Source organism: Microtus pennsylvanicus, chromosome 2 (assembly GCF_037038515.1).
Source record: "Microtus pennsylvanicus isolate mMicPen1 chromosome 2, mMicPen1.hap1, whole genome shotgun sequence".
NCBI lineage: Eukaryota > Metazoa > Chordata > Mammalia > Rodentia > Cricetidae > Microtus > Microtus pennsylvanicus.
The window spans coordinates 66,775,598-66,803,592 of NC_134580.1; the positions used below are offsets into that span (position 1 = coordinate 66,775,598).

General features: G+C 39.8%; 1 pseudogene; it reads left to right on the top strand.

Annotated features, from left to right (window-relative positions):
- The first annotated feature begins 8,646 nt into the window (after positions 1-8,646).
- LOC142844848 (olfactory receptor 4F6-like) lies at positions 8,647-16,249 on the top strand (annotated as a pseudogene).
- Positions 16,250-27,995: the final 11,746 nt, after the last annotated feature.

Genomic DNA, 27,995 nt, shown 5'->3' on the forward strand with positions numbered 1-27,995 from the left:
GATGGTGCTTCAGAGTTGGGGGTCTATGCCTGGTCTTTGTGGTTGCTGTTTTTGAGGCTTTTCTGTGTGACCTTTGGTACAACAAGAAGAAGAAGATAACATCAGCTGCAGAAGGGTAAGAGTTCACAAATCTGCAAGCCTTGCATCATTATGTGAGTTTAGATGTAAATGTATATAACATGAAAGGGGGAAAAAGAGGGGAAGGGAAAGGAGAAGGCAAAAGAAAACAGTGGGGTGAAGATGATCAAGGTGCTGTTGTGTACATATTTGAAAATGTTACCAACTAACCGCACTTGCCAGCACATGCTTATGATCCTGGAATTTAAAGGCAGAGCAAGGAAGATTAGGAATTTAAAGGCAGCCTGAATTACAGAGTATATAGGAAGGCTAAACTAAGACCCTGCTTCAAAAACTAAGAACTCAGAATAAACAAAAATCTCCAACAAAAGTCAAAACTCACAAATGAAAAATATTACTGGAAAAGAAAAAAATGAAAACTGCTTGAATAGTTGGTCTACCTTACTTCTCCACGAAGGACCCCAGGCAGTAAGGAAACAGGATACCTTTGGATCTCTTATCTTCATGACTCCAGGAAGCTGGAGTGTCCCTGTTTGCTGCAGGAAGAAAACTTGAACTCTTGCGTGATGCTGTCATCGCTTATCTTGATGGACCCAGGATATCTTAGACAATAGCACCCTTTGTGTCTAAAGGTGAGGAAACCAGAAAGGACAGAGATCTGGGAATGGAGGGCTTCAGAAAAGACAGAGATGTGGAATGGGGGAGGGAGCTTCAGAAAGTGTGGAGGTGATCTATGTGACCAACATAGCCAACAAAGGGTCTAGCCAAGTGAGGAAAGAAAGAAGTCTGGTTCAACATGACCCATTAATCCGTGTTAGTTCAGAGTCTGACACCTGGAAGTTTATTTTAGGCATATTTAAGTACAGCATAATTTGGAAAAAGTTTTCTGGTGATAATTAACTCAGTCACATGTGCATAATAAAGCTTAAAGGATGACTCCACCAAAACTCTTTGTAAAGTACATGTGACATCTTTCATAAAGATGGGTTCTATAGGTACATGTGACATCTTATGGGTCCCGGGAAGGATCTGGTGTGGTCTGGGTAATACAGATGGGACAAAGGTCACCAGACTATTAACCACCTCTGTTTCCAGTCTTCTGGACAGAAAGCAGGTCAGACATCTTTCCCTTTGAAGAGATAGCCCTGCATGTCAACATTCCTGTTTCCCCTACGATTATGACTTCAAGGACTTCCTTGTCTCCTACAAGAAAGGACAGAGACCTGGAGGTGGGAGGGTTTCTTCCTAAACACAGGCCCTCCTACTTCAGGCTACTGTTGGTGTGAGATGCTGGAGAAAGGGAAAAAAATAGAATGTTAAATAGTAAGAACGAGAAATAAAATTTGGTCTCAGATAATTTTTATTGTTCAAAAGGAAGAAATTTAGGGAAGGGAATATTTAAAAACCAATGAAAGATATCACCAGCCACTAAAGAAATGCAAATAAAGTCACAAGGTAATAACAAAAAAATCACACCTGTTATAGCAGTTGAGATAAAAATGAACAGGCTGGGGGGAATTGCTCTGTGAGCAGTGTCTGCTTCACAAACATGAGGAACCTCAGTTCAGATCCCCAACACCCACAAAAACTGGGTTTGGTGCTCTATGCCTTTAACTCTAGTACTGGGGATCAGTTACAGGCAGAGTCCCAGAGTTCATGGACAAGTAAGTCTAATCAATAAATGATGCAAGGGACTCTTTCCAAAAGATGAGATGGAGGGTTATAGGGGAAGAATCTTAAGGTCTACCTCTGGCCTGTACATGCACAGAGGTACATACCCATACACAGAAAGAAAGAAAAAAGGAGAGAGAGAGAGAGAGAGAGAGAGAGAGAGAGAGAGAGAGAGAGAGAGAGAGAGAGAGAAAAGAAGGGAGGGAAGGAGGGAGAAAGGAGGAAGGGAGGGAGGAAGGGAGGAAGGAAGGGAGGGAGTAAAGAAGAAAGAAGATGGGAGAGGGAGGGAGGGAAGGAAGGGGATGGGAGAAGAGGGGAGGGAAGGAAAAATAAAGAAATAAATGCAACCAGGCAGTGGTGCTACACGCCTTTAATCCCAGCACTCAGGAGGCAGAGACAGGTGATGTGGGAAGTCCTTCTGTAAATGTGTTGCTTTTATTGGTTAATGAATAAAGTAACTGCTTTGGCCTGTGATAGGGCAAAATAGAGCTAGGCAGGAAAACTAAACTGAATGCTGGGAGAAAGTAGGCTGAATAGGAAAGAAACTACATAGCTGCTGCTGGAGACAGATATGTCAGAACGTTGCCAGTAAGACACAGTCACGTGGCAATATACAGATTAATAGAAATGGGTTTTAATTTAACATATAAGAACTAGCTAAAAATATGCTTAAGCTATTGGCCAAACAGTATTGCAAATAATATAGTTTCTATGTGTTTATTTTGGATCTGGGCAGCCAGGAACAAACAAGCAGCCTCTACCAACAGGCAGGCAGATCTCTATGAGTTTAAGACCAGCATGGTCTACAGAGTGAGTTTCAGGACAGCCATGGCAACATAGAGAAATCCTGTCTCAAAAAAGCAAAAAGAAAGAAAGAAAGAAAGAAAGAAAGAAAGAAAGAAAGAAAGAAAGAAAGAAAAGAAAAGAAACTCAATACCAAAGACTGTCAAAGACATAGAACAACTGGATTGTTGGGGGAAGGAACATAAAAGAATGACCACAGTTGGACAATTTCATATAAAACTAAACATACCAATCCAAATTATTTGGGAGCCTGGGCAGAGAGGATCACAAGTTCAAAGTCAGCCTGATCTGACAGTAAACTTGAGTTTTACCTGTACTACATATACAGAGCCTGTCTCAAAGTAACACAATATATATATATCTGCTACACAAGCCAGTGAAAATTACCTCCATATAAAAGCCTGTATACAAGCACCATGGCTTTATTTATAGTTACCAAAACCTGGCAACAACCACGAGCTCATTATTCTGTGCACAGTTGAATAAACTGTGATAAATTCTATTTTGTGGAATACCAAATGGTAACAAAAGAAAATAAATTCAGTACTGAAGAACATAGCTCTGGAGAGCATTACACTAAGTGAAAAACAAGCCAAGAGGCATAAACATAATCCTATCTGTGTGATCTATTCATACAACATTCTTAATATGACAAATTCCAGGGATGGAAAACAGACTAATCCAGCTAGTGGCTGCCCGGATAAGGGGAGGTGGGAGGGGAGGACAGCTGTGACTACAAGCAGGAAGTATAAAGAGATCCTTGGGGAGACAGACAGATGTGCATCCTGGCTGGGTGTGGGACCAGCGAAGCATGGATAAGGGCAAGGAAATAAGCTGAGGTGGATTTTAAGACCCTGGGTTGTTCTAAAAACTGACTTTACCAGTGCAGTCGACTCTTTCATTAAAAAGTATTTATTATTATGTGGTTAGAAAGATGGACCAGTAATTAAGAGTGCACACTGATACTGCAGGTGACCCAAGTTGAAATCCCTGGCTCCCAAACCCACAAAAAGGCAAAATAAGAAAGAACCATACACATTTACCAACAAGGCTGGTTTCCCGAGTTTATTATGACACTGTAGTTATGAAAGCTGTAGTCCTTAGAGGACCTGGGAAGGATACACAGAGCTCTTTGAAAAGTTGAAATTTACTGTGAACTTTTTGTAAAAAGGTAAATTTGAAAGTGACAGACTATAGCAAGAAGGCTTCCTGGAACCCACATGGTAGAAGAGAATGAACTCACACAAACTGTCCGCTGGCCTCTATATGGCATTCTGTTGGCACACTCACAGAATAAATAAATGCATGTAATAGAAAAATTAAGATGTATTGTTCTTAATCGTGTTTGTATTTCTATCTGTCTGTGCATGCGCACATGAGTGCTGGTGCTGCAGACGTCGAAGGCATCAGATGTGAGTTCCTCCATATAAAAGCCTATACACAAGCACCATGGCATTATTTATAGTTACCAAAACCTGAATGCTGGCAGAATGAACTCAAGAGTCTTGGTGATAGCGGTAAACACTCTTAACCACACACAGTCATCTCTCCAGCCACGTAACAATAAAAACTTCTTAAAAAAGAACTCAGAATAGACTATGCCTCAGTAAAGTAGGTTTTTGGAATAACTCAGGATTTTTTTTAATTCATCTTTTAACTTATGTATTCATCCTTAGGTATATTTTTCCTGGTTTTGATTTTTTTGCATCTTATATTCTGTTTGTGCTGATTGTGAGCAAACAAATAATTTTTGCAAAACAGAGCATGAAAATCAATAACTATAACTTAGCTTTCAACGAATAGTTGTGAAGCAGTTACTTGATGCCAGGTGCTGAGCTAGGCCCTATGAACACGGGTCTCTTCATTGACCCTTCCCACACCCTGTATCAGCACCGCCAATCCCCGCATCCACCCACCCACACAGTCCTAAATCTAGTTCTTCCCTGTGCTCTGGTGCTTGTTCTTGGCTCTCTCACCAAAACACAAATAGCAATGTCTGAGATAAAAGGAAGAGGACACGAAGCAGAGCTCTTTAGCCACCAGAAAACAGAAACCCTGGTGACTAAGAAGTAGTAGGTGGGAATGGCTTCCAGGCAGCAGAAATTAGACAGGCTTGTGAGCGAAGTGGGTGTGTGTTCAGAAAAGAAGTTGCTGAACAACGCCCCCATGAGCAGGGTTGTAGTACCAAATTCAAAACCGTTTATTTTGAACGACGGTCCGTCACTATAGCCACACAAATTCATATCATTATTCCCAGGAAATGTTAGTGCACTCCAAAAGAACACCGCCAGACAACGGCAGTACTTCTTTTTTTTTTAAATTTTTTTATTGATAAAAGGAGGATAAAGAAAAGAAAAAAAACAAATTTCCACCTCCTCCCACCAGCCTCCCATTTCCCTCCCCCTCCTCCCACACTTCTCCCCCTCCTCCCACTCTTCTCCCCCTCCTCCCACCCCTCTCCCCTTCCCCCCACTCCTCTCCCCCTCCCTTTCCAGTCCAAAGAGCTGTCAGGGTTCCCTGCCCTGTGGTAAGTCCTAGGTCCTCCCCCCTCCATCCATATCTAGGAAGGTGAACATCCAGCCTGGCTAGGCTCCCACCAAGCCAGCACATTGCGTAGGATCAAAACCGCGTGCCAATGTCCTTGGCGTCTCATCAGCCCTCATTGTTCGCCATGTTCCGAGAGTCCAGTTGTATCCCATGCTTTTTCTGGTAACAGTCCAGCTGGCCTTGGTGAGCTCCCAGTAGATCATCTCCACTGTTTCAGTGGGTGGGTGCACTCCTCGTGGTCCCGACATCTTTGCTCATGTTCTCACTCTTTCTGCTCCTCATTGGGACCTTGGGAGCTCAGTCCAGTGCTCCAGTGTGGGTCTCTGTCTATCTCCATCCATCGCCAGATGCAAGTTCTAGGATGATATGCAATATATTCGTCAGTATTGCTCTAGGGTAGGGTCATTTCAGGTTCCCTATCCTCAGCTGCCCAGGAAACTAACTGGGGACCTCAGCTTGGGCACCTGGGAGCCCCTCTAGGGTCAGGTCCCCTGCCCACCCTAAAGTGGGTCCCTTAACTAAGAATTGTGGTTCCGTGCTCCCCTATCCAACCTTCCTTTATCCCGATCCTCCTGTTTCCCTAAGTCCCCCCTCCTTCCCTTCTACCTTTTCTCTCCCCATCTCCCCTAACCCCCATCCCACCCCACCCCCAAGATCCCACTTTTCTCCCCGGCAATTTTGTCTACTTCCCTTATCCAAGAGGATAACTATATGTTTTTCCTTGGGTTCACCTTCTTACTTAGCTTCTTTAGATTCGCCTATTGTAGACTCCGTGAACCCTATTTATGGCTAGAAACCAATTATAAGTGAGTACATCCCATGTTCATCTTTTTGGGTCTGGGATACCTCACTCAGGATAGTGTTTTCTATTTCCATCCATTTGCATGCAAAATTCGAGAAGTCATTGTTTTTTACCGCAGCGTAGTACTCTAGTGTGTATATATTCCATACTTTCTTCATCCATTCTTCCATTGAAGGGCATCTAGGTTGTTTCCAGGTTCTGGCTATTACAAATAATACTGCTATGAACATAGTTGAACAAATGCTTTTGACATGTGATAGAACATCTCTTGGGTAAATTCCCAAGAGTGGTATTGCTGGGTCCAGGGGTAGGTTGATCCCGAATTTCCTGAGAAACCGAAACACTGACTTCCACAGTGGTTGCACAAGATTGCATTCCCACCAGCAATGGAATAGGGTTCCCCTTCCTCCACAGCCTCTCCAGCAAAGGCTATCCTTGGTGTTTTTGACTTTAGCCAATCTTACAGGTGTAAGATGATATCTCAAAGTTGTTTTGATTTGCATTTCCCTGATCGCTAAGGAGGTTGAGCATGACCTTAAGTGTCTTTTGGCCATTTGAACTTCTTCTGTTGAGAATTCTCTGTTCAGTTCAGCGCCCCATTTTTTAATTGGGTTAATTAGCCTTTTAAAGTCTAGTTTCTTGAGTTCTCTATATATTTTGGAGATCAGACCTTTGTCTGTTGCGGGGTTGGTGAAGACCTTCTCCCAGTCAGTAGGTTGCCTTTGTGTCTTAGTGACAGTGTCCTTTGCTTTACAGAAGCTCCTCAGTTTTAGTAGGTCCCATTTATTCAATGTTGCCCTTAATGTCTGTGCTTCTGGGGTTATACCTAAGAAGCGATCGCCTGTGCCCATCTGTTGTAGGGTATTGCCCACTTTCTCTTCTATCAGATTCAGTGTTTTCGGGCTGATATTGAGGTCTTTAATCCATTTGGACTTGAGTTTTGTGCACGGTGATAGATATGGGTCTATTTTCATTCTTCTACAAGTTGACATCCAGTTGTGCCAGCACCATTTGTTGAAGATGCTTTCTTTCTTCCAATGTATACTTTTAGCTCCTTTATCGAAAATGAGGTGTTCATAGGTTTGTGGGATAAAGTCCGGGTCTTCTATACGATTCCATTGGTCGACTTCTCTGTTTTTATGCCAGTACCACCCTGTTTTCATTACTGTAGCTCGGAAAAAAAGCCCAGGGCCAGATGGTTTCAATGCGGAATTCTACCAGAACTTCCAAGAAGACCTAATACCTATACTCCTCAATGTATTCCACAATATAGAAACAAAAGGGTCATTACCAAATTCCTTTTATGAAGCTACAGTTACTCTGATACCAATACCACACAAAGACTCAACCAGGAAAGAGAATTACAGGCCGATCTCACTCATGAATATCGACGCAAAAATCCTCAACAAAATACTGGCAAACCGAATCCAAGAACACATCCGAAAAATTATCCATTATGATCAAGTAGGCTTCATTCCTGAGATGCAGGGCTGGTTCAACATACGAAAATCTATCAATGTAATCCATCATATAAATAAACTGAAAGAAAAAAAACATATGATCATTTCATTAGATGCTGAAAAAGCATTTGACAAAATTCAACATCCATTTATGTTAAAAGTCTTGGAGAGATTAGGGATACAAGGGTCATACCTAAATATAATAAAAGCTATATACAGCAAGCCGACAACTAACATCAAATTAAACGGAGAGAAACTCAAAGCCATCCCGCTTAACTTAGGAACACGACAAGGCTGCCCACTTTCGCCATACCTCTTCAATATAGTGCTGGAAGTTCTAGCAATAGCAATAAGACAGCATAATGGGATCAAGGGGATTCGAATTGGAAAGGAAGAAGTTAAACTTTCGTTATTCGCAGATGATATGAAAGTGTACATAAGCGACCCCCAAAATTCCACCAAAGAACTTTTACAGCTGATAAATAGCTTTAGTAATGTGGCAGGATACAAGATCAACTCCAAAAAATCAGTCGCCCTCCTATACTCAAAGGATTTGGAAGCAGAGAGGGAAATCAGAGAAGCTTCTCCATTCACGATAGCCACAAACAGCATAAAATATCTTGGGGTAAATCTAACCAAGGAAGTGAAAGATCTATTTGACAAGAACTTTAAGGCATTGAAGAAAGAAATTGAAGAGGATACCAAAAAATGGATGGACATCCCTTGCTCTTGGATTGGGAGGATCAACATAGTAAAAATGGCAATTCTACCAAAGGCAATTTATAGATTCAATGCAATCCCCATCAAGATCCCATCAAAATTCTTCACAGATCTGGAGAGGACAATAATCAACTTTATATGGAAAAACAAAAAACCCAGGATAGCCAAAACAATCCTATACAATAAAGGATCTTCTGGAGGCATTACCATCCCTGACTTCAGTACTTCTTAATTAGGAAAGACCATTTGCTTTTTTTTTTTTTAAGTTTTATTTATTTTGTAAACAGTGTCCTGCCTGCATTTGTGACTGTGTGCCAGAAGAGGGCACCAGATCTCATTATAGAAGGTTGAAAGCAGCCGTGTGGTTGCTGGGAATTTAACTCAAGAGCGGCCAGTGCTCTTAACCTCTGAGCCATCTCTCTAGTCCAAGACCCTTTGTTCTTTACTGTTTTCATGTTTTTCAAAGTTCGCTGCAAATGGAAAACTTAGTAGCCACTCAAAGACAGTGATCAGGGACCATTATTCCAGGACTCTGTTTTGAGGTGACTCCTGGAGGAATAAAGGATGATCAAGAGTTCACAACAGTTACTGTTTTGGAGGGGTTCTGTTTGTTCGTTTGTTTATATTTTTTGTTTGTTTGCTTGTTTGTTTTAGTCTGAGTTTCTCAAACACCAGAAGATGAAACTGATGTAACCATCTTACGACACACTTAGAACACGGAGATGGATTCTCCTTCTCCAGTTCTCGTGTACCCTTGTGTAGATGCTCCCTCCCTTTTTAAAACTTCAGCTCCCAACCAGACAGTGATGGTGCTATCCTTTAATACCAGTATTCAAGAGGCAGAGGCAGATGGATCCCCATGAGTTCGTGGCCAGGCTGGTCTACAAAACAACATTCCAACAGAGCCAGAGAAACCCTGTCTCAAAAAACCAAACCAAAACTTCAACTCTCATCCCAAGTCCATATTAAATATTTTAAGGTGTTGAGAATAATTTTTTAATATTTATTTATTTATTATGTATACAATATTCTGTCTGTGTGTATATCTGCAGGCCAGAAGAGGGCACCAGACCTCATTCCAGATGGTTGTGAGCCACCATGTGGTTGCCAGGAATTGAACTCAGGACCTTTGGAAGAGCAAGCAGTGCTCTTCACCGCTGAGCCATCTCTCCAGCCCCTGAGAATAAAATTTAACAGATGTTTTTCTCCTAACTCAAGCTCCTCCAAGGATACTCTAAGATACCTAGAAAGTAGAAAAAGGTGTGCTATAATTAATATTTAACACCACAAAGAAAAATCCAACCATTTCATCCCCTAAAAAGAATCAAGACTGTTATTTAGTGAGTGGCTTCCATTATCAAGATTTCAAAAATAGTTCAACATAAATATATTAAAAATAACATGGGGGGGGGCTGGAGAGGTGGCTCAGAGGTTAAAAGCACAGACTGCTCCTCCAGAGGTCCTGAGTTCAGTTCCCAGCAACCACATGGTGGCTCACAGCCATCTATAATGAGATCTGGTGCCCTCTTCTGGTGAGCAAGCATACAGACAGACAGAACACTGTATACATACTAAATAAATAAATAAATCTTTTTTAAAAAATGACATGAGATGAGGAGTCCACATTCCAAATTCCAGGTAAGGCCGTCTATCTTTTGTGCTTATTCCTAGAGTGGTGTCTATTACATATGATTCACTTCATATTCTTAACTAAATTTAAAAATTAACAAAACAGCTCCTCGGGAGAGTTTTGTTCCTTGTTATAACTTACCTCTGAAATAAACAGAAAATACATATGATCCCCAAAGCAAATGAGATACATACTGCTGGCTTCAATCCACCTAACACACACTCTTCTCCAAACTAGTTTTCTCTATCCCTGAACTTGAGGTTATATTTTGTTATTAATTTTTGTCAGTGAGGGTACAAAAAGGGTGGTCTTTATGACATTTTCATGCATATGAATCATCACACTTTGTTTAGATTTACCCTCCTTCTTCCTCTTTCCCTTGTCTTCCCCCTACTCCCCCCCCAAAAAAAAGAGGGCTTTCCCTTAAATTTACCCTGCCCAGATCAGGGGTCAGAACCCTTGAAAAATGCGACGGGAGCTTCTAGATGGAGTCATAATGAATTTCCACACTTCACTTTTATGTGTAGAAACCATGCTGTGCTTAGCAGTAGTTACTGCCCTTCAGAACCTCCTTGAAAGCACAGGTGCTGTGGATTAAGTGTGAAATACCCTGACACACAGGCTTCTGTGCTTGAACTCCATCTCCAGCTAGCTGGCACTGCTTAGGAAGCGCTGGGGCCTTTGCAACTTGCAGCCTGGCTAGCAGAAATGGGCGGCAGGACACCTTAAAGGTTACATCCACCTGTAGCTCCAGCCTGAGCTCTCTCTTCTGAGCTGCCAAGATGTAAACAGAAGTGGCCACAGTGCGCCTCTGTGTACTGGCCAACTTCCACCACCAGGCTGTCACGGACCCCAGTGAACTGAATATGCCGTATAAAACACCAAGCTAAAAACAAACCTCTCTCCCGACAGATGTTGGTTCCAGGGATCGAGACCACAGAATTGAGAAATAATTGGAGATTGATGTGCATTCAATGGACAGAAAGTACAGGGATATAGGCAGCCATGGTGGCAGCGGCGGTGATGGTGGTGGTAGCAGCTGCATGGGAGTGGGTAGTGGTGGTCAACATGGAATGGAGGTGGTGATATTGGCAGCAGTGGGATCACTGGTCAGGTGCACATTTCTGCTGTTTCAAGCAACTCAGTTCATGGGAGTTTGTTACGACAGCCCCACGAAATTAATTCAATCGCTCTCCTGTCCTCTTCTGTCAGCAGTACCACGTTTTCAATGGCCCGACTTGTTCCTTTTTTATACAGCAGTGCAATAGCAATAGGCTCACAGCAAGACTCAGATGCTGACTTTTGAACTTTGTGTAAGTGCACACGCATGTGGCTGTGATCATACGTGTGTGTGTGTGTGTGTGTTTGCTCGTTCTGACCTACCTATCCAGCACTTCCTTGCACCTCTGTCTATCCCACTGATAGAACTATCTTTGAAGAAAATCAGAAATTCAATGGAAACACATTGAGCAGAAGAAAAACCTAATCAACTATAAAAATAAATTCAATGTGGAAATTGCAACATATCAAGTAAAATATACAAATCAGAGGAATGAGCAAAGCCATGAGGTGTTCAACATGGTAGATATTCCTCCAGTGGCATTTTCATGGAAGTCTTACATGTGTGTTCCACAAAGGGAATAAAATAAGAACTGAAGTGTAGCCAGGTGGGAAAAATATCAATAATTTTGGAAAACAGTAAAGAAGCTAGGGTTCATATAGCTAGCTAGCTAGCTAGCTAGATAGATAGATAGATAGATAGATAGATGATAGATAGATAGATGATAGATAGATAGATAGATAGATAGATAGATGATAGATAGATAGATAGATGGTAGATAGATAGATAGATATGTTGAAGGGCTGAATTCTAACTGTAAATACAATATTTATATAGATATACAATAAGCTGTTAAGAGACATTCTCATATTGTATCATCAATATGGGATGATTGGCAAACAATTGATTAAAACTTGATTTATACTATGTGATAAAACCTTCAAAACCTTCTCTTCTTAAAATTTCATCCAAGTAATGTATTGTGATTCCTTGATCCACAGGCAGGACACAAAGTGTAGGACAATCATAGAAAAATAAGGAGGTGGAATGAAATAATAAATAAATCTGGACTGATGAGACCAAGAGGGAAACACACTTACTCAGATTTTCCAACAGTTTGTTCTAAGGCTTAAGCAGAGTCCTCACCCTTCGTGGACCTTTGTTATCTTAGTTTAGAATCAAAAGACTGTCACAAACATGCAGCAAAGTTTCACTGGGGTGATAGTAGCCTTCCAGTCTGTCCCAGGAGCACTAAGGACTCATGTAAAAGCATGCAGGTCTAATGTCCTCTCTACATAACTTCTAGGACACTGAGAAATGTCCTGACCTCTCTCTGTACATCCCAGGAAGAGGATACAGTGGAGAAGCTTCTGGTGATTATATTGAACTCTTGAGGAAATTTTTCAGCACTATCCAGAAACTTCTAATTTACTTCAACATCTTTTAATAATTGAAAAGAAAAAGTAAATAGCCAGTCTTTTCCTGATCTGTTTCAAATGTTGACTTGTGATTTTAACAAAAACTCTAGCATTATCAGCCTGCTCCATCGATGCTAATTTCACATGATTTAAAGTCCATTGCCTGTTGATGTTGGCCCAGGAAAGGATGAGCTGCCCTGAGCACAGGAGGGAATGCCCTACTCTGTAGAGAACCCTGAGGCATTTCCTGTTACACTTCACACATAGCAGCGGAAGTGTGAGCACAGACTCTTGCACTCAGATGAACACAGGTAAGACAGTGGAACTGAGGTCTGAATCCTCATTAATAAACACTATTCAGTCTTCAATCTGTTTTCACTGAAGTATTAGATTTAAACTACTTTTCTGCCCTTTTGTTAAATGAAGATGTATTTCTGCTCTCAGACAATGCAACCTGTCAGTTTTCTCTCCCTCGACTGTTCCCCACTCCCTCACCTATCTTCTTCCCCAGGTCCTCTCCACTAGGTCCCCTTTGCCTTTGGTTCCCTGCAGGAGGGAGTAGGTTCCAAGAGACACCAACCAAACATGACAAAGCAAGGTACAATAAGACGAGGCAAAAGCCCTCAAATGGAGGCTGGACAAGGCAACCCTGTGAAAGAAGAGAGTCCTAAGAGCAGGCAAAGGGGTCAGAGATACACGCTCAGTGTTAAAAGTCCCACAAAAACACCTTAACACACACAGAGAACCTGGTGAGGAGCCGTGCAAACCCCATACTTCCCACTTCAGTCTCTCTGAGGCCATATGCATCCACTTAGTTGGTTCAGTGGCTCATGCTCTCCTTGCATCCTCCAGCCTCTCTGATTCCTACAATCTTTCTTCCCTTCCCCAAGTGCAGAGGGGACGGACCTGATGGAGGCCCTCAATTTAGACTCTTCCTCCTGCGTTTTGTCTGCTGTGGTTGAGCACTCACTCTCATCTACCAGAGGAAGCTTCTCTGATACTGACTGAACAAGGCATCAATCTATGATTAGAGAAGAATATTATTAGTAATCATTTTAATGATATTTTCCCCATTCATTTTGATTCTGCCCTAAGTCTCTGGTTCTTAACCATCCCACACAATATAAGGCATGGACTCTCTCTCATGGCATTGACATCAGACATTGGTTGGCTCTTCTCACAAGTTCTGTGCCACCATGGCCCCAGCACACCTGGCAAGCAGGACAGATTTTACATTGAGGATTTTGTGACTGGTTTGGTGTCCATGTTTCTCTTTCAGTACCCTTCAGAGTACCTTCCCTCACCAGAGAGACTAGAACATACAAGTGAAGGCTCCAGACAGGCACGAGCTCAAACTCTCTACATTCAGTGAGTTTGTGGATGTTGGCCTCTCAATGATGCCCGTTGTCAATTTGAGAAGAGCGACCCCTGTCCTAGCATCAGCTTCAGTCCCAGTTCTGCCCTCCTTTAAAGCATAGTCATTCTGAGAAACAAATAGCAAGTTTCACACCTGGGGAACTGAGATTTAAATAGATGCAGAGAATTAACCAGCTCGACAGTCCACCAACTATGTCCACAGCTGATTTCCAGATTTTTAAATTAAGTTTAATGTGACACAGGACCTAGGTGAATAACTCTTCTTAGAATATTGCAATTTTTAAACTTTCAAGTTAACAATGGTTTAAAAGGGAATAAGTTACTATAGTTTGTAAAAATGTAATAAGCAAGTGTGGACATTGTTTGTGGACATTATTCCAGCTGGTCAATGTTATGTCTCTACTTTCATGGAAGGCATTTTCAAGACATTGAGCTTGAAAACAGTACTTTATCCAAAATAACAAAAAAAATGTTCTTTCACTGTCTACCTTATTCACAGAAACATACACATGAATACACTCTAGAATTTTCAATCTTAAAGACATAAGTGCTGAACCAATGCAAAAACACTTATGTAAAAACTCAGACGGCATTTGAAACCTAACCTCTTGCTTTCTCTGCTAACAGATGTGAGAATGCTTGCTTCTCCACCAAACCTTGTATTTTGTCAAATATTTAAATACCTGTCTAAATAATAATAAAAGGCTGTTATGTTGCTATTTTTCCATATGTTTAGTTGTGAATGAACTTAGGAGTATTTACCTACAAAGAGACAGGTCCTCACCAGATCCTCTGACATGTTCGTTCTCACTTCTGTGTGGAGGATCATGACATACTGCCCTCATTCTGGTTGCCTCTTTCACTTGATGTTTATCATTTTTTTTTCCGCAACTGAGTATCAGACAGAATCTGCTCCAGAGTATTCATGCCCTTTTTTAATTTCTCCAAGTCACACAATGAGTGCCATAAACCTGCATCCTTTGCCCCATTTTTTCACCTTGTCATCTCAATATAGAGATAAGAGAAATGCCCATCTCTTGCCTGGAAATGTGTATATGGGCATTTAATGTAATCATATATTTAATATTAGTATATATTAAAGAATGTTCCAGTTGTGAATACCACCATCACTTAACAATTTCTTCACATTTAATATCCAAAAAGCCTTTAGCTCAGAGTCAACTCAAAAATATGACTACAAAATTGGATTTTTAAAATAAAAGAAATATGTTATCCAAGTAAGTGAAAGAGTTAATTAGTTTAGTATTTTTTTTAACAACGGTCTATGTCAGGAATATTAATTGCATTTATTTGACCTGGAAGAAGCACATCTTATTTTTTTATATTTTGAAATTATAATTATGTCACTTACCTCCCTCTGATTGCATCCATGTATTTGCCCCTTGCTTTGTTTCAAGCTCATGACATCTTTCCTTTCATTGATTCTACATACATATACTCATAAATACATAAGTACAATCTGCTCAGTACATATAATGTTACTTGCAAGTATATAATTTCAGGGCTGACCACTTCATATTGAGTCAACAACTGGGGAATTCTTACATGGAGAAGGCTATTTCTCCTGTGCTCAGAATTCTCCAAGCTTTTACTTAAACTATCTCCAACGGCATATTAATCATTCATGTGACTTTGTCAATTAAGCATTGCTCGTCCTAAACCAGAGTTTCTCCTTGCTCTCCTGTTTCAGATGACATGAGAGTTGTCACAGCCAAAAGAGTCAATGGGTGAAGCAAACTGCTCTGTAGTATCTGAAATTGTCTTCCTGGGACTCTCCAACTCATGGACAACCCAGCTCTTCCTCTTCCTCTTTTCCTGTATGTTCTACGTGGCAAGTCTGTTGGGGAATTTTCTCATTGTGCTAACTGTGACTTTAGACCCCCATTTACAGTCCCCTATGTACTTCCTCTTAGCCAATCTTTCCTTTCTCGACTTGATATTTAGCTCCTCCACAGCACCAAAAATGATTTAGACCTTTTCAGAAGGCACAAAACCATCTCTTTTGGGGGCTGTATCACTCAGATCTTCCTAATCCATGCAGTTGGAGGCACTGAGATGGTGCTGCTCATAGCCATGGCTTTTGACCGATATGTTGCCATATGTAAGCCCCTGCACTACTTGACTATCATGAGTCCAAAAAAGTGCATTTTGGTTTTAGTTGCTTCCTGGATTACTGGCTTCATTCACTCAGTGACTCAGTTGATTTTTGTCATAGACTTACCCTTCTGTGGCCCTAATGAACTAGACAGCTTTTTCTGTGACCTCCCTTGGTTTATTAAACTGGCTTGTATGGACACATACACCTTGGGGTTCATGGTTACTGCCAATAGTGGGTTCATTTCTGTGGCCTCCTTTTTAATTCTGATCATCTCCTATGTGTTTATTTTGATGACTGTTCAAAAGAAATCTTTGGGTAGTTTATCTAAGGCCCTCTCCACTCTGTCAGCTCATGTCATGGTGGTCATTTTGTTCTTTGGACCAATAATCTTCTTCTACGTGTGGCCATTTCCAACATCACATCTAGATAAATTTCTTGCTCTCTTTGATGCAGTTATTACCCCTTTTCTAAACCCAGTGATCTATACACTTAGGAATAAAGAGATGAAGGTGGCAATGAGAAGACAATGTAGTCAGTTTATTAATTACAATAAAATTTCTTAATATAAAGCACACAAATTATATTAGAATTTCAGATGGATATTGCTACATTGACTGTGTTGTATTTATCCAGAATGTTTTGTGTACCAAAATTTGATATGCCTTCACTTGCTTTCCCCAAAAGTAAAATACCAACTAATAAATAGTTTCTGTAAGAGACATGATGGACTAGAGAGATTGCTCAATAGTTTAGATCAGTCAGTGTTTTTACATAGGACCAAGAATTGGTTTCCAGAGCCCACATGAAGGTTCACAAACTGTCTGTAATTCCAGTTTAAATGAGTCAAATTGCCACTTCTGGCCTCTGCTAAAGGCAGCATTCATTGGTATACATGCATACTTGCAAGCAAATCACTCATACACATGAAATAGAATCATCTATCTTAATAAAAACATATGTACTAAAAAATTAAAGTTTGTGCATGTCATTCCTCACCAATAATACTGCATGGGTATAATGATGAATGCAATAATGATAAACTTGTAAAAATCGGTACGTGATTTTTTTTTACCTATTTATCTTTCCAATCTTGAGATTGTTTTCAAATTTAATTCTTATAGTTTCTACTTCCTCTGATTTTTTTACTATTTTGATAATTTATTTTCTACCCCTTCAGTTTATCAATCATTTATTTACTAATCTGCTTCCTCAAAGACCAGTAAGACTGAAACTGCATCATTTTTTTGAAAAGACAAACTTTAATATGAAGAACTGTTGACTCAATATAAAACTCCACTGAATGACTTTCAAGGGAAGCCATTGCTTCAGATGAGTTCCCAGCAGCACAGACCAGACCAGAGAGGGCTCAGAGTGCTAAAGGAGCCTTCATGGTCAAACTCCATTTCTAAACAGTTGAGTTTAAGCAAAACCAAACAAAAGCAAGGAGAAGGAAAGAAAAAAATAAAGCGAATGTAATGAAAAGCATCCTCTTCCCAAATTTGCCTTTTCCTTTGAGTTGTATTTTAATCGGAATTTTTCTCATCATGAAGCTAACGTTCTCCATTTAGATCATCAGACCAATCATTCAACTTTAAAGTAAGGTGCTACCCTATTCTATTATCACAAATAAAATCAAACTATATTTCAAATAAAATCAAACAAAATTTATGACGTTTTCATTTTTAACAAGTGTTGAGTAGTTTTTGAGAGAGATATAAATGTATAATCACAGAAGTAGCATTTATAGAAAGACAGGAAACAGAATGCACACATAGGGATAGGAAAATAAATAAGGAGAAAGTATCAAAATTATTAAAACTTTAAATATATCAGCAGAATGATTGAAAGCTTGTAGAAGAATGGGAGGATTGGGTTGTCTGATGACACCAGTGTGTCAGTTTAAAGAAAGATGTACAGAGCTGAACACGGCCCTGAGGCACAGGAGCCATGTCCAGTACAGGTCTCTCAGGAGGGTGTGACTTCTCATTTGGAATGGAATCAAGGAAACTGAGGTGTCTTACAGGAGTAATGGAACAGCAGTCTCAAACCATGGGTCTCAACTCTACAGAGGTCACATATCAGATATTTACATCCTAACAGTAGCGAAATTGCAGTTACAAAGTAGCAATGAAATAATTTTATGGTTGGGAGTCACAGCAACATGAGGAACTGTATTAATGGGTCAGATCATTTGGAAGATTGAGAACCCCTGAATAGAGTACAAAAGGAGGAACTGCCAAGAAGGAAAGTTGGCAAACCCAGCACCTGCATTAGAGAAGAAATAAGCTTCCTTTGAGTTAGAAGATTCTGTGAACACTGCAGTTTTTAGAAAACTACTCACCTTAAAGCAGATCATAGGGCTTTGGATTTAGCATTAGCTATAATTTGACTTAGTTTCCTTGTTAAGTAAGTCTTTATCCTAAGTATTTGCTCCATGGTGATTAAAATTAACACAAGGACAGTACAAATATTAAATCTATTTTGATGGATTGCTGCTCCTTTCCTGCCATTTCTCATCCAAGATTTGATTTCCTTAGTTGTCTGATGTGCTCTCCAAATGGTTTTTCACTGACACGTCCATTTATAGTATTCTCGTTGGGTTTTCCATGTCTATCAAATACTGGATTTCATTCAACAAATGCTCACTTTGGCTTTTTACTCATTTTTAATGATACTCACCTTGAAGTTACTTCCTTTATTTCTCTGTTTTCAAGCCTTGTTAAAATTAGTTCTGATTCATCAACACTCAAAGTTGGTGCAGAGTCTCCTTATAACTCATGCTAACTACATTTGTGTCAACATGACACGAGCTAGAGTTATCTAAAGGAGAGAAACTCAGTGGGGAAAACGCCTCCATAAGATCTGGCTATAGGCATTTTTCTGAGTTAGTGATTGATGAAGAAGGGTTCAGCCCATTGTCCCTGGTGCCATTATTGGGCTGGAGATTCTGGATTCCATAAGAAAGCGAGCCAGGAGGAGAAAGACAGTAAGCTTCTTCATCAGCTTGTGCCTCCAGGTTCCTGGGCTCCTTGAGTTCCTGTCCTGGCTTTTTTCAATAATGGAAGTATAAACTAAATAAACCCTTTCCTTCCCAACTTGCTTTTAGGTTATGGTGTTTCATTACAGCAGTAGAAACCCTAATAGGATAGAAATTGTACCAGGATTATGAGGTATGGCTGCGACAGACTTGAACAGGTAGTTTTTGAGGAGGATTATAGAAAGATTTTGGAACCTTAGGCTACAAAGCCACTGAGTGTTAACACACAGTGAGCTCTTCTGTAGGAGCTTGGACAAGATGCATGTTGAAAGTACAGCAGACCACAGAGGCCTGGCATGTGAAGTCTCAGAGGGATGTTTATCAAGGGCATTCACTGTATTGAATTAAGATTCTGAAGTTAGCTAATTAGCTGGGACTAAAGACTCAGCTGTAATTAACAAGATACCAGAACACCAAAATAAAAACTTTTCTTCCATGGAACAGTTGATGCTGCTCAGCTGGGGCTGAGAAATTAGTGCTGGGTAAGAAGAAACCAGCATCCTTGAGGTGAACTCTTGTGGAAAGTTTTCCTGACATGACAAGGTTGTACCTTGTCCTGGCAACTGAACTTGGCAGTATAAGATTCGCCCCGGCAGTGCTGTTTTTGAAGGTGTGCATTGGTCATAGAGAGCAGTTTCCCTTTGTCACTGTGTGGCAGGGTTAGAGTCCCTGAAGAGAGCCCAGGAGAGCCTAGGGATGAAAGTACAGCCCAGTTGCAGCAGAAAGCCCCTGGATTTTGAAGATGCCGGCACCATGGGCTGACCACCAAAAACAGCATCAGAAGTGGATTGGAGCCAGCCTGAGCAGAGAAGACAAGGTGTGTTTGCTGCAGAGGGCAGAGCCAGAGAAGAGACCAAGCCCATGAAGGAGTCCAGAAGATCATGAGTGAACCCCAGAAGTGTCAACTTTCTGGATATGGTTTTGCTCTGTCCAGAGTGTGGTTGTGCCCTGTTCTCCCACTTGAAGAAAAAAAATTTAATTTAATTTTGATTTCACAAAAAACCACAGTTGAGAGATTTTGATTTTTAAAAGACTTATAATTTTTTAATTTTTACTGTTAATTAAAGGTATTCATTTATTTTATATCCAGACCAAAGTTTCCCCACCATCTTCTCCTCCCGTTACCTCACCCAACTCCACTCCTTAATCTACCCCTCCTCTATTTCTGTAGAAAGGGTGACAGGCCTCCCATGGGTGTCAATGAAGCATGGCATATCAAGTTGAGGTAGGACTAAGTTCCCCCTTGTATGAAGGCTGTGCAAGGCAACGCCGTATGAGGATTAGGCTCCTTGAAGTCAGCAAAGCATTGTGTACAGGCCAGACTTCCAGCACCAGGAGGCCCACAAGTAGATAAAGCTACACAACTGTCACACATAGTGTGGGCCTGGGTCACTTCCATGCAGGTTGCCTAACTGTTGTTCCAGACTCTGTGAGCTCCAATGAGCACAGGTAAGTTGTTTCTATGGGTTCCTTTGTGATGACCTTGGCACAATTATTCCTAGCTTGTGCAATCATTCCTCTCTCTCTCTTCAGCATGATTCCAGAACTCGTGCTTGGTGCCTGGCTGTGTGCTTGGCTGTGGATTTGGGTATTTGATTTCATCAGTTGATTACAGGTGGAGGCCACTTCAGGCTACCTATCCACCATTGCTAGGAGCCTTAGCTGGGGTCACCCTTGTAGATTAGTGGGAGTTTCCCTTGCACCAGATTTCAACCTTACCCCAAGACTTTGAATTTTAAAGAGACTGAATTTTTAAGTGTATTTTAAAAGACTGTGGGTCTTTAAATTTAAGAATGTTTACATTGTCATGTGATGTCAATGTGTGGCCTTAGGGTAGAGGAAAAATAAAAAAAAGGAAAGAAAAGAGCTTAACAGTGTTGTATATGTGTGGAAAGCTGACAAGAGGTTAATTGTGCTGGTCAGTTTTCTATCAAGCTGGAATTATTTGAAAGAAGGAAACCTCAATGAAGAAAATGCCTTCGTAAATCTGGCTATAAGCATTCTCACAATTAGTGCTTGATGGGGCAGGATCCAGCCCACTCTTGGTTGTGCCATTCTTGGGCTGATGGCCCTCAGTTCTATAAGAAATCAAGCTGAGTCCATATCCCGACCCTGACAGAAAACCCCTGCTCTCCCAGAGGCCATGCCAGTACCATCAACCTCAGGTAAGACCCTACCTGTACATCTCCAACATTCCTCAGAAATGGCCCAGCTTTCCCCAACAACTCTCCGGGCACCAGAACCACAGGCAAGTCAGGCCAGAGAGGAGAGAGAAAGCCGGGACAGAAACACCAATCCCACCAAGATAAACTAGGAAATTGACACCTAAATCCAGACACCTAGAGGCCAACCTAAGAACACAATCAACAACAGACAATGCAGTATGTCACCACTAGAGGCCACCTATCCTACTACAGTGAGCCCTGAATATTCCAACACAGCTGAAGCACAAGAAAATGACCTTAAAACCAACTTTATGAAGATAATAGAGGTCCTTAAACAAGAAATAAATAAATCTCTAAAGAAATCGAGGGAGCTGGGCGGTGGTGGCGTACGCCTTTAATCCCAGCACTCGGGAGGCAGAGGCAGGCAGATCTCTGTGAGTTCGAGACCAGCCTGGCCTACAAGAGCTAGTTCCAGGACAGGCTCCAAAGCCACAGAGAAACCCTGAATTGAAAAACCCAAAACACAAACAAAACAAAACAACAAAACACAAAAAGAAATCCAGGGAAACGCAAACATTTGAAGGAAATTAATAAATCTCTTAATGAAACCCAGGAAAACACAAACAAATGAGAAAGCTAAGGGAAAAAAAAAACACAGGTGAAGGAAATCAATGAAACTGTTCAAGACCTGAAAATGGAAATCGAATCAGTAAAGAAAACACAAACTGAGGAAATCCTGGAGTGAACAGGAACTGCAGACACAAGCTTCACCAAGAGGAGACAGGAGACAGAAGAGAGATTCTCAGACATAGAAGATACAATAGAAGAAAATGATACATTGGTCAATGAAAACATAAAATCTAAAAAAATTCCTGACACAAAACATTCAGGAAGTTTTGGACACTATGAAAAGATCAAGCAAAGGGATAGTAGGAATAGGAAAAAAACAATGTCAGCTCTAAGGTTCAGAAAATATTTTTAACAACATGACAGAATTAAAATTACCTAACCTTAAGAAGGACATAAATATAAAGTACAAGATGCTTACAGAATACCAAATAGATTAAACCAGATAACAAAGCACCCCCCACCACTAATCAAAATACTAAACACATAACAAAGAATATTGAAAGCTACTAAGGAAAGGGGCCAAGTAACATATAAAGACAAACCTATTAGAATTATACCTGACTTTTCAATATAGACTCTAAAAGCCAGAAGGACCTAGGCAGATATCTTGCAGACTCTGAGAGACCACAAATGCCAACCCAGACTCCAATACCCTGCAAAACGTTGAGTCACCATAAGTGGAGGAAGCAAGATATTACCTGATAAAGTCAAATTTAAACAATATCTATCCACAAACCCAGCCCTAAAGAATGTACTAAAAGAAAAACTCCAACCCAAGGAAGTTAACTACACCCATGAAAACACAGTAATTATATAATCTCATACCAGAAATAAAAACAAAAGAGGGAAAACACATATACACACACTATCATCAACAAAAAAAATGAACAGGAATTAACAATCACTGGTCATTAATATCTCTAATGTCAATGGACTCAATTCTCCAATAAAAAGACACAGGCTAAGGAATTTATTAAAAAGCAAGATCCATCCTTATGCATAATACAAGAAATACACCTCAATGTCAGATAGACAGTACCTCAGAATAAACAGTTGGAAACAGATTTGCTAAGAAAACAGCCCCAAGAACCAAGCTGGAGTAGCTATTCTAATATCTAACAAAATAAAATTCAAACCAAAATTAATGAAAAGAGATGGGAACCGATACTTCATATGCATCAATGGAAAAGTTCACCGAGATGACATCTCAATTCTTAACATCTATTCCCCAAATGTAAGAACACCCATATTTATAAAGAAACATTACTAAAGCATAAATCACATATTGAGCTTCATACATTAATTGTGGGAGGTTTCAATACCCCATACTCCTCAATGGACAGAACATCCAGACAAAAATTAAACAAAGAAATATTATTAACCTGACAAATTAAGAGGAATCTACAGATTATTTCATCCAAACACAAAAGAATATACCCTTTTTTTTTGGTTTTTCGAGACAGGGTTTCTCTGTAGCTTTAGAGGTTGTCCTGGAACTAGCTCTTGTAGACCAGGCTGGCCTCGAACTCACAGAGATTCACCTACCTCTGCCTCCCGAGTGCTTCCATATCCTTTGTGTATAAGAGGGTGACTGATTTTTTGGAGATGATCTTGTATCCTGCCACATTACTAAAGCTATTTATCAGCTGTAAAAGTTCTTTGGTGGAGTTTTGGGGGTCGCTTATGTACACTATCATATCATCTGCAAATAACGAAAGTTTCACTTCTTCCTTTCCAATTCGAATCCCCTTGATCCCATTATGTTGTCTTATTGCTATTGCTAGAACTTCAAGCATTATATTGAAGAGGTATGGCGAGAGTGGACAGCCTTGTCGTGTTCCTGAGTTAAGCGGGATGGCTTTGAGTTTCTCTCCATTTAATTTGATGTTAGCTGTTGGCTTGCTGTATATAGCTTTTATTATATTTAGGTATGACCCTTGTATCCCTAATCTCTCCAAGACTTTTAACATAAATGGATGTTGAATTTTGTCAAATGCTTTTTCAGCATCTAATGAAATGATCATATGGGTTTTTCTTTAACTTTATTTATATGCTGATTTACATTGATAGATTTTCATATGTTGAACCAGCCCTGCATCCCAGGAATGAAGCCTACTTGATCATAATGGATAATTTTTTGGATGTGTTCTTGGAATCAGTTTGCCAGTATTTTGTTGAGGATTTTTGTGTCGATATTCATGAGTGAGATTGGCATGTAATTCTCTTTCCTGGTTGAGTCTTTGTGTGGTTTTGGTATCAGAGTAACTGTAGCTTCATAAAAGGAATTTGGTAATGACCCTTCTGATTCTATATTGTGGAATACATTAAGGAGTATAGGTATTAGGTCTTCTTGGAAGTTCTGGTAGAATTCCGCATTGAAACCATCTGGTCCTGGGCTTTTTTTGGTAGGGAGGTTTTTGATAACAGCTTCTAATTCTTCACGACTGACAGGTCTGTTTAGATTGTTCACCTGGTCATGGTTTAATTTTGGTAAATGGTATTTATCTTAAAAAGTGTCCATTTCTTTTACATTTTCCAGTTTTGTGGCATACAGGCTTTTGTAGTAAGATCTAATGATTCTCTGAATTTCCTCTGTGTCTGTGGTTATGCCCCCCTTTTCAGTTCTGATCTTATTAATTAGCATGTTCTCTCTCTGTCGTTTGATTAGTTTGGATAGGGGTTTATCAATCTTGATGATTTTCTCCAGGAACCAGCTTTTTGTTTCATTGATTCTTTGGATTGTTTTCTGTGTTTCTATTTTGTTGATTTCAGCCCTCAGTTTGATTATTTCCAGTCTTCTATTCCTCCTAGGTGAGTCTGCTTCTTTTTTTTCTAGATCTTTCAGGTGGGCTGTTAAATCTCCAATATGTGCTTTCTCTGTTTTCTTTAAGTGGGCACTTAGTGCTATGAACTTTCCTCTTAGGACTGCTTTCATAGCGTCCCATAAGTTCGAGTATGTTGTTTCTTTATTTTCATTAAATTCAAGGAAGACTGTAATTTCTTTCTTTATTTCTTCCTTAATCCAGGTATGGTTCAGTAGTTGACTGTTCAGTTTCCATGACTTTGTAGGCTTTCTGGGGGTAGCATTGTTGTTGAATTCTAACTTTAATCCATGGTGATCTGATAAGACACAGGTGGTTACTAATATTTTTTTGTAACTGTGTAAGTTAGCTTTGTTTCCGAGTATGTGGTCAATTTTCGAGAAGGTTCCATGAGCTGCAGAGAAGAAGGTATATTCTTTCCTCTTTGGGTGGAATAATCTATAGATGTCTGTTAAATCCATTTCCTTCATTACCTCCATTAATTCTCTAATTTCTCTGTTAGGTTTCTGTCTAGTCCACTGGTGAGAGAGGAGTGTTGAAGTCTCCTACTATTAGTGTGTGCAGTTTGATGGCTGCCTTGAATTTTAGTAATGTTTCTTTTACGTACGTGGGTGCTTTTTTATTAGGGGCGTAGATATTCAGGATCGAGACTTCTACCTGATGAATTGTTCCTGTTATGAGTATAAAATGTCCCTCTCCATCCCTTCTGATTGATTTAAGTTTGAAGGCAACTTTGTTAGAAATTAGTATGGCCACACCTGCTTGTTTCTTAGGTCCATTTGCTTGATAAGCCTTTTCCCAGCCCTTTACTCTGAGTAGGTGCCTGTCTTTGTGGTTGAGTAGCAGTGAGAATTTTCTGCACTGAGCAGGATCTCACTATGTAGCTCTAAATGTTTTGAAAGTCACTATTTAAGGCTGGCTTCAAACACACTGAGATCTACATGCCTCTGCCTTATGATTTCTGAGATTAAAGGTGTTTGCCACAATGTTAACTTTTATTTATTTTTATTTTTTTAAATTTATTTATTTATTAAGGAGTTCTGCCTTCTCCCCACAACCGCTTCCCATTTCCCTCCTCCTCCCCCGATCAAGTCCCCCTCCCTCATCTGCTTGAAGAGCAATCAGGGTTCCCTGACCTGTGGGAAATGCAAATCAAGACAACTTTAAGATACCATCTTACACCTGTCACAGTGGCTAAAATCAAAAACACCAATGATAGCCTTTGCTGGAGAGGTTGTGGAGAAAGGGGTACACTCACCCATTGCTGGTGGGAATGCAAACTTGTGCAACCACTCTGGAAAGCAGTGTTTCGGTTTCTCAGGAAATTCGGGATCAACCTACCCCTGAATCCAGCAATACCGCTCTTGGGAATATGCCCAAGAGAGGCCCTATCATACAACAAAAGTATATGCTCAACTATGTTCATGGCAGCGTTGTTTGTAATAGCCAAAACCAGGAAACAACCTAGATGCCCTTCAATGGAAGAATCATGAAGAAAGTATGGAATATATACATATTAGAGTACTACTCAGCAGTAAAAAACAAGGACTTCTTGAATTTTGTATACAAATGGATGGAAATAGAAAACACTATCCTGAGTGAGGTAAGCCAGACCCAAAAAGAGGAACATGGGATGTACTCACTCATATTTGGTTTCTAGCCATAAATAAAGGACATTGAGCTTATAATTCATGTTCCTAGAGAAGCTAAATAAGAAGGTGAATCCAAAGACAAACACATAGGCATCCTCATGAATATGAACCTTCATCAGGCGATGAAAGGAGACAGAGACAGAGACCCACGTGGGAGCACCGGACAGAAATCTCAAGGTCCAAATCAGGAGCAGAAGGAGACGGAGCACGAGCAAGGAACTCAGGACCACAAGGGGTGCACCCACACACTGAAACAATGGGGATGTTCTATCGGGAACTCACCAAGGCCAGCTGGCCATGTTAACTTTTAAACTTTCAAATTCATGTAGTTTATTGATACCATAATAATACTGGTTTTTTTTTGTTCTTCTCCTTAATATTATACTGTGACCTACAGAAATTCTTTGGTCAAATAGACCAAAACAAAATACTCTAGAGAAAAGAATTCTATAACCACATGATGCTTTTAAATTGCTATGTTTTTAGAATATACCTTCTCTGTGGCCTCTTGAGGCATATAATTAGCTTCTTATCTCCCTAATGGAAGATTCCATGTAGCATTTTATGTGAGGGCACACAGAGAAGCCTGTCTCTGCTAAGATGATGTTGTTATCATTCAGGTAAAATGCATGGACAGAAATAAACCTAGCAATGCTTGGGTGGCTAATTCCCAGATGCTAGTTTGTGCTTGGAATTACTGTGGATAAGAGTCACATCCTAAAGGGCTTGAGGAAGACAAGCAAAGTAGAGAGCAGTCAGGAAAAGGAATTGAATGCACAGGAGGGTAGCTGATAAACAGTAACTGAAGTATTGGCAAAGGCTAAGTAAACCGACTGCCTATGAGCTAGACCCTCATTGTAAATGGCCTTGAGAAGCCAAACAACCTTGTAACATTTTCTACTAACTTTATGTAGAAATATAATTAATCATTCTTTGTTCGCTTATAACCGGTTTAATGAATGATATAATACCTACAAACTGGTAACTAATGAAATATCAATGATACATATAATCATTTGCAGTTTTCTTCTTTCTTACTTTTAAAAATAGGTTGTGTGTGAACAACTCACCTTCTACAAAATGTTTGATGGATATTCTGTAAAACAAATGCAAATTTGTGAGATATTTTCATGATTCTCAGATTGGAAGAGTGTTATGAAAACCTGACCAGAAGTAAATTTTAACATGACAACAAAAGCCTCAATGGTGAAAATATATGTTGTGACAAAATGTCATTTTAATTTCAGAACAAAATGGTATTTAAAATATAAAAGGTTTAATTATTTTCTTGCTTTCATCTGTGGTATAAAATATAAAGTTTGAATGTTTGAATTAATTTCATTCTGATCAGTGTTCTTATCAGGAAGACTAAAGATGTATGAGGTGACTTTTACCTAATTATGTATTTGAATAAGATACAGAGCTATTTATATCTCCCAAACTATTAAATAAATGTAGTCATGTCTTAAATTAGGCCAACCATATTTGGTTAGGTTTCTTTGGATTTAAGAACTGCTTTGAAAGTATAAGCATTGTCAAAATACAGACAGATTCAACTGAGGGGAATAAGTTCATAATTTAAATATTTTTGCACATTTTACAGTAAACTTTCTCAATTTTCTATCCCTATTATTTACCAACTTTTCAAATTTCATAGTCTTCCTATGAACATTCTACATGACCTAGATTCAGATTTTTTCTTTATTCTTATTTATCCCTTTATTACTGCTTTTTGAAGACTGAGAATAATTTAGTGTTTGTAAGAAAATTACCCCAGGGAAGACAATTTTTAAATCTCAGCAGTACTTTAGGGGAGGAAGGAGAGAGAGGGGCAGAAGAAAGATAGAGACTGAGAAAGAAGGTAAGAATGTGAAGGAGAGAAAAAGAGAGAGAGAGAATTAGTTAAGGTGACATGGAAATCAAGTACATGAAGGGAAAAGAACTTTAAAGGACGAGTAAGGAAGCCCTGAGAACCAGAGGAAGTATGCTTAAGACAGGCTTGG